The 7,350-nt window shown below is 43.9% G+C and overlaps 1 protein-coding gene across 10 annotated transcripts in view; it reads left to right on the top strand.

Moving 5' to 3' along the window:
- The window catches only part of LOC135101930 (golgin subfamily B member 1-like), a 282,995-nt gene that overhangs the window by 176,215 nt on the left and 99,430 nt on the right, over positions 1-7,350 (top strand). The gene's annotated exons all lie outside the window — the stretch shown is intronic.

Raw genomic sequence — 7,350 nt, 5'->3', positions numbered from 1 at the left:
GCAGGAGCCGATACTAAGTGTGTATTTGTATGTGTGTTGTTGGCCTTCGCAAGTCTTAAATAATGTTTTTCGTGTTGGTTAGGAGAAATTATGCGGTTATTGAGTACTTTTTTTTTTTTTTACTTTATTTTACGTTGTGTTGTGATTTTTTATATATTGTTTACCTCACGATTTTTCCTTTTTTCTTATTACTTTATGATCGTCTTTTTTTTTTTCTTAGGCAGGGCTGCTTATGGTATTATCTTAATTGATTAGTGTTGTGTCAATTTTACGTTGTTTTTGTCTGTTTCTTTCTGTAAATGACTTAAGCTTTCTTGTTTTTCTTTCTTATCTCTCTTCGTTTACGTTGCTGTGAAAGGCCTCTGTTTATGCTCGACTGACTCCAGTTCGTTGTAAAGGCGTTGATATTTTCCAGGCACAAAGAAATCAAACATGTTTTACCTGTCTAACTTTCTTTGTGTCTATTTACACATGTTTTCCTTTTTTTCCTCTTTTATATTGACACGAAAGGCTTCTGTGCGTCTGTCGATTACGTTCAAGGCGTCACATTTTCCTGATAAAGAGAGAAACTAAATATCTTTCACCTCCTCCAGCTTCCTTCATCATTAATTTTGTCGTTTTGGTTTTTGTATCTCGTGATTATTAAGATTAACAGAGAGAAACTTTGTCCGCAGGCGAGACAAACAAACAGATGAGCGTGGAGTGTCCCGCCTGTGCTCACATCAGTCACCTTGCGCGAAGCAGGAACTAAGATCACATTCCTTCACCCGACCCTTCTTTATGTGGAACTGAAGTCGTCATGGTAAATTAATCCATCACTTTCAAAAATCACCTGCTACATTATGAAAGGAGAGGGACGGGGCGGGAGGGATTAGGGGTGATGAGAGCCTGTTAGGGAGAGGGAGAAAGGGGTAGAGGGAGAAGGTTTTACAGGTGAGAAGGAAGCTTAGAGGCCCTGTAGTCTGGCTCAATCTAGCTCACGTTCAGACTTTCTAAGAGGAAGGATTACTTTTTTCTTCCGTGAGGCCTTTTGATAATTGTGATTGTGAGGAATTGTGGGGAAGAAGGAAGGCGCGTTCTAGGCCAGGTGAAGAATGAGGCTCAAGGGTGTAGGATGAAAGGACGCGAGGCTTTACTAAATGAAGAAAAAGACAATGATGAAGACAGGAAGGGGACGAAGAGAAAGAGAACAGAGGAAACTCCAGAATGCAGGGAAAAGAAGGGAAATGATACTGATGATACTTGTGAAGACGAGGAATGTGACTTTTGAGGGACAAGGTGATGCGGGAAGGACAAAATAATCAAAGTAAGGATACAGAGAGAAGAGGTTTCAAATGCATTGGAAGTTTGAAGTTATCTTTTTAAAGCCACATAACAAATCTCACTTTAGGAATGGTCGATGAATTTATATTATGAAGAAACACAAAGAGACTGAGAAACTTTACGTAAGAAAGGTGAAAACAGGTTTCAGAAAACAAGAGATGGCAAGTTTTTTCAAGAGATGTTGATACAGACTCAAGAAAGTATAAATCCACACCTTCTGGAATGTTGAGGGAGGATTTATATTTAGATCTCAAAATGCACACATGAACACACACACACACACAAAAAAAAAAAAAAAGGTTAATAGATATATTGAAGTAAAGTAACATAACATTGTGAAAAAAAAAGAAATATTCGTATGTTAAGAGATAAATGGGTTGCATAAATCAATGACTAAATAAAATAAAATAGAAAAGCATCAGATTAACGAGAGGGAGTTTAGAGATGATGATGAGGGAAACGATTGGCTAAGTGGTTACTGTTCTCTCCTGGCTGCTGTGGGACACGGTTCGAGGCTGGTAAGTGGTAATGGAGGACTTTTTAATTTTCTCTCCCTCACACGTGAAGAGTTGGAGAGGAGGAGGGAGGGAGAGAGAGGGAAGGGAGGGAAGGAGGGAACCGTAATCCATCATGCTTGTGGTCTCCCTCTGTCGGTCGTTTGTGGTTCGTTATGAATAGTTTCACCTTCATGAATGTATGTGTGTGTGTGTGTGTGTGTGTGTGTGTGTGTGTGTGTGTGTGTGTGTGTGTGTGTGTGTGTGTGTGTGTGTGTGTGTGTGTGTGTGTGTCTGTCTGTGTGTGTGTGTGTGTGTGTGTGTGTGTGTGTGTGTGTGTGTGTGTGTGTGTGCAATTTGCGGAAAGCCTTTGTCCTGTAGTGGAATCATAAAGGCTGATAATGGTGGTGTGTATAGTGCATGTGTGTATGTATGTACGTATATATGTATGTCTGTATAAATGGATAAATGCATTGAATCATATACAGATTAATGAACGGCTATAAAACACACCTACAATTAATATACACATGCAGCCTAACCTTCGCTCACCTGCATGTGTAAGAGACTGATTGTGAAACTGTCCTGTGATTCCCCGAATATTTCATAATTGTATACTTCTTATTCTTCCGCTGATTTTCCTTGCCATTCAGCGTTCCCCCCCCCCCCCCCCCCCTTTTTTTCCCCTCACTTAACTATATTCAATTTTTTTTTCTCTTTTTTTTTTACCTCTTATCTCCGCGTCCAGCACTCAGCTATCATTAAGTGGTGGTGTAAGACTGGATTTGTATTCTTAGCATGCCGTAATTATATAAAATACTCGTACTCTGGATCGGGACCAGTTTATGTGAGTTTCATCATAGTTTTGTTCCTTTTAATTCGTAACATGTAATCAACGAAAAGTGTGTGTGTGTGTGTGTGTGTGTGTGTGTGTGTGTGTGTGTGTGTGTTTGTACGTGCGTATTTATTTGTTCCGCCACCACGCACGCGACAGGAAGCAGCTCACAATGGCTAAATACTGTCCTCACCCTGCGCCGCGGTGTGAGTGTGCGAGTGAGAGGGAGAGGGAGAGGAGCCGCGCCACTCTCCCTCCAGGCACCGCAGCACCTGAGGCACCGCTAAAGGGCTCAAGGGCGCCGCCGTGGACCCAGACCGAGACCAGGTAGATGCAATTAATTAACGGTGATATATTCCGCGATCTCACGCTGCGTTTAGTGTGTGTGTGTTTGTGTGTGTCATGTGTTTTCCCCGTAAATATGTTAAGTTTATGTGTAAATTAACATATTATTTTTTCTTTTGTGAACGTGTACTGTACAAGTAATAGTAGTGGGGGTTGGTGTCGGTTTCTTCCCCCCCCTCTCTCTCTCTCTCTCTCTCTCTCTCTCTCTCTCTCTTCTCTCTCTCTCTCTCTCTCTCTCTCTCTCTCTCTCTCTCTCTCTCTCTCTCTCTCTCTCTCTCTTCCCAGCATAGCCTGAAAATATTAACCCGAAACGAGAGAACTATTTACGACGCATTGTGAGGAATACATACACACACACACACACACACACACACACACACACACACACACACATACACACGCACACACGTACCTTATATACACCCTTCCTCGATCCCAGAACCTTGGCGCGCGAACTGCATAAGTTAAGAGAACGTGAATAAAATGTATTAGATATGTAACGACGACAAAAAGACGAGAATTATGTTATCACTTCTCATCTTGATTTATTTCTTGACTCTCGGAAGTTTCTCAAGGCCGCGCGCAGGACGTGAGGAGTGAGTGAGTCAGGGAGGGAGGGAAAGGATATGTAGTGGGGGGGAAGGCGCGTGAACTAGGAGGAGGATGAGGAAGAGGGAAAAGATGAGGTTTATGAGATGCCAGATAGGCGTAAAAAAAGACTATATCCTCATTTCCTAAACGCTTTGCCTCTCTCATAAGGACAGTTTTCAAAGGCCACGGACGTAATCAGTCGGATTCTTTTACATGTTTTTTTCTTCACTAACAAGGCAGAATCCTCGTTAAACCATCAGTCATAAAAAAAACACCCTTGGAAACCCTAATAACTTCTACTGTACAGTTTGTCATGTGTAGCCGAGATAGAAGTAGTGACTTGTAATGAAAGGTGTGTGAAAGTGAGGAAAAGTAAGAAAGAAGGGGAAAAGTACGATGTTACGGAAAGGCCCGGGAAGGGTGGAGGGAGGAGTTGAGGGGACGGTGTGTAGAAGGAAAAGGATGTGTTTTGGGGGAGTGTACCTGAAGGGAATGGGAGGGAAGGGAGGGGAGAACATCTGCATTGTTTACCTTTTGTGAGGCTGTGATGGGGCGACATTGTGTGGAGACGGATGCTGGGGTGCTGACCCTGACCGACCCTCACACACACACACACACACACACACACACACACACACACACACACACACGCACGAGGACGGACAGGTACAAGTGTAAAGACCTTGTATGGGACTATTAAGACGTCAAGATAGTCTGTATAAGGAAGAAAGAAACGTGAACAGACCGTGAATCATGTACGAGTATATGCCCCGTACGTGACCGGTGTGTGTGTGTGTGTGTGTGTGTGTGTGTGTGGCGCAATAGTCTGGCCAGTCACACCAAGCATAATGGCGCAGCTTTCTAGGCACACCTGGAGCGTCACCTGTGGGAGAGGCGGCGTGGTTCTGTATCCGTGACATGATTGGTTCAGTCTGACCTTCACTCCGTTGTCCAGTGGGAAAATCGTTACCGGTTCCATCTGTTTGCCTGTTTATCAGTTGTCTGGCTGTCTGTTTTTCATTGTCTTTCTCTCTGTCTGTCTTTCACCCCTTCTTTCTGTTTGTCTATCTGTCTCTTTATCCATATGTCTGTTAATCTCTCCATTTGTTTGTCTGTCTGTATCTGTCTGGTCGTCCGTCTTTCTGTCTCTCTGTTCGTCTGTTTATCCGTTTATTTATCTGTCCGTCTGTCTGTCTATCTGTCTGTCCGTTTTAATCTGTCTTTCTGTCTATTCGTTCGTCTGTGTCTGTCTCTCCGTTCGTCTGTCTATCTATCCGTCTGTTTATCCATTTGTTTATCTATCTCGTCTGCAAACAACCTCGTATGTCTGTAGGTAGATCTGTATTTGAGCACCAGGTGGCGGGCGAGCATTTACTGAGCTAATAGTAATGAACCACATCGCTCCACTCCCCACACCTGCCGCGCCGAACACCTGCACTCTGAGTCACGAACAGTCTTGAGGTGAAGCAGACCTGCCCACCGCTGTTCGTGTAGGGGAATTATCAGATTAAGGCCCGTATTCATAAACTTTTAGCTCTCTCACCGCGACTATTTTCAGAGACCACAGAAATTATTAGCCGGGTTCTCAAGAGCGCTTATCCTGTTAATAACGTAGACATTTTTTTAATCTGTCACTAGAACCATAAAAAAAACCACCTTCAATTAGAACAATGACTTCAACTAGTAGAGCCTTTTGAATGTAGTGGAAGTGAGGGGCAGAAGTGTTTCAGAATATGGTTCAAACAAACGAATCAAGGTTATACACGTGTCGTCCTAGCCAGCGTCAGTCCAGAGGAAGGGAGTTCCACGGAAAGGGAATAAGAACGTGAAATTTATAGCCACGTTTTAATAGAGGAAAATGTGTGGCACGCTGCTGTGGTTCCCTGCAACACGAGGAATGGCCCGGTGATTGCAGTGTATAATTAGCTTCTTTGCAACGTGGCCCTGGGATAAAATGGGGTGTGTTCTGGTGTATGGTTGCAATCCAGGTGACGTGTGTGTGTGTGTGTGTGTGAGAGGGTTATCTTGTCTTACTTTAAAGTTTTATTTGCTGTTTTATTCTTCACTGTCACCATAAGACAAATGAAAGACAAAGCAATCTCTCTCTCTCTCTCTCTCTCTCTCTCTCTCTCTCTCTCTCTCTCTCTCTCTCTCTCTCTCTCTCTCTCTCTCTCTCTCTCTCTCTCTCTCTCTCTCTGATACCCCAAGGAAATTCCTCAGTAGGCCTGCCGCTTCCTCTTTAGGCCTATCTGCGCCATAAATCTGAACAGTCGGACACTCGTCATGGCGGTAATGACCAAAGGGGTGGAGTGTTGCCCTCCCATTCCCTCCCATTACCATAACAGACCACGAGCCGGAATGGGGAAGGGAAGTTTATTGGGGGCTGTTTGGACATGAAAAGTTGGCTTGGAATGGGATGGGAAGTTAGTAGTGATGAGCTGATAGGTGATGGGTGGGGAGATGGAAGGAGGTGATGCTGCATTGGTGATGGACTAGGGTGGGGATGGGTTAAGGAATGGGTGGGGTGATGTTATGGGTGTTGGTTGTGAGGGTGGTTGTGGAGACATATTGGTGGTGGTGATGGAGTGTGAAAGGAGTATTGGGGATGGGTGGGTTTTCATGGTAGGATGGTGGGTTGGGTGGAAGAGAGAGAGAGAGAGAGAGAGAGAGAGAGAGAGAGAGAGAGAGAGAGATGTCTTAAGGGATCTAGTGTTGTATGTAAAGTGTGTTTACAAGGAACGGTAAACACTTATCTTATGGCCGCTCTGTAATTATCTCAAGTGGCGGTCTTTTTTTTTTTTATCCCTTTTACCAACTCTACATTGGAAAAGAAAAAAATAACATGAATGAGAAAGAAGATTAAAATGTGAAGTTGGAAAACGACGCACATACTCGGATAATTTGGCGACAAAGAGACAAATTGCTGCACCAAGCCACCAAGCACCATCACGCGCAGCGACTATGGCGGGGGCACCCAAGGCATGGACGCGGGACCTCGGCTAGTGTGCCCCTCCCTTACCATGCAGAGTGCCGCTGTGGCCATCAGGCGCCGGCAAGACTCACCAATGCAGGCGACTGTTGCGACCAGCCCACTGCGCGGTAGGATTGCGTCATGGGAGCAATGAAGGACACACACACTTATTTCTCTCTTCCTGTGCTGCTTTTTTTCTGATATTTTTCTTATATAAAAAAATGTGCTTATGATTGATGAGCCTAAGATTACATCCGTTGTCAACAGAATCATTGTTTTACTTCATTTTTCTTTCTAAGGAACAACATTTTTTTTTCGAGAATATTTGTAGCCAACACGAAACAAACGCAACATTTACAGCAGCTTAATCGATATATGCTTCTATTCATATTTAAGTAACAGTAAGCCTTTTCCTACCACTAAACGCTCCTCGCAACGCAACAATGCTCCTGACCATTGCACGGAGGGAAAGTCATGGTTATTCCGCCACACCAATTTGTGTTGACCAAGTTTCTCACAAAGGCCATAATTAACAACAGCTCATACTTCACTGACGCAGCTTCTTAAACAGGTTAATTATAGGTGGCCCACGGCAGCGATTGACACACCAACTCCTGCTTCAAACCATCTGTCCGTGTGTGTGTGTGTGTGTGTGTGCATGGGAGTTGAGTATGTATGCATGTGTTCGTATGTATGTATGCAAGATTAATTAATGTAGCACCTGCTGTTCATTTACTTTTTTTTCTTTCTTTCTTCTTCCTCCTCCTCCTCTTCGTCTTCCCGCCCTCTCT

This window comes from Scylla paramamosain, chromosome 7, assembly GCF_035594125.1.
Source record: "Scylla paramamosain isolate STU-SP2022 chromosome 7, ASM3559412v1, whole genome shotgun sequence".
Taxonomy (NCBI): Eukaryota; Metazoa; Arthropoda; class Malacostraca; order Decapoda; family Portunidae; genus Scylla; species Scylla paramamosain.
The sequence above is the reverse complement of the archived record's forward strand: the minus strand, read 5'-3'. Positions and strand labels throughout refer to the sequence as shown.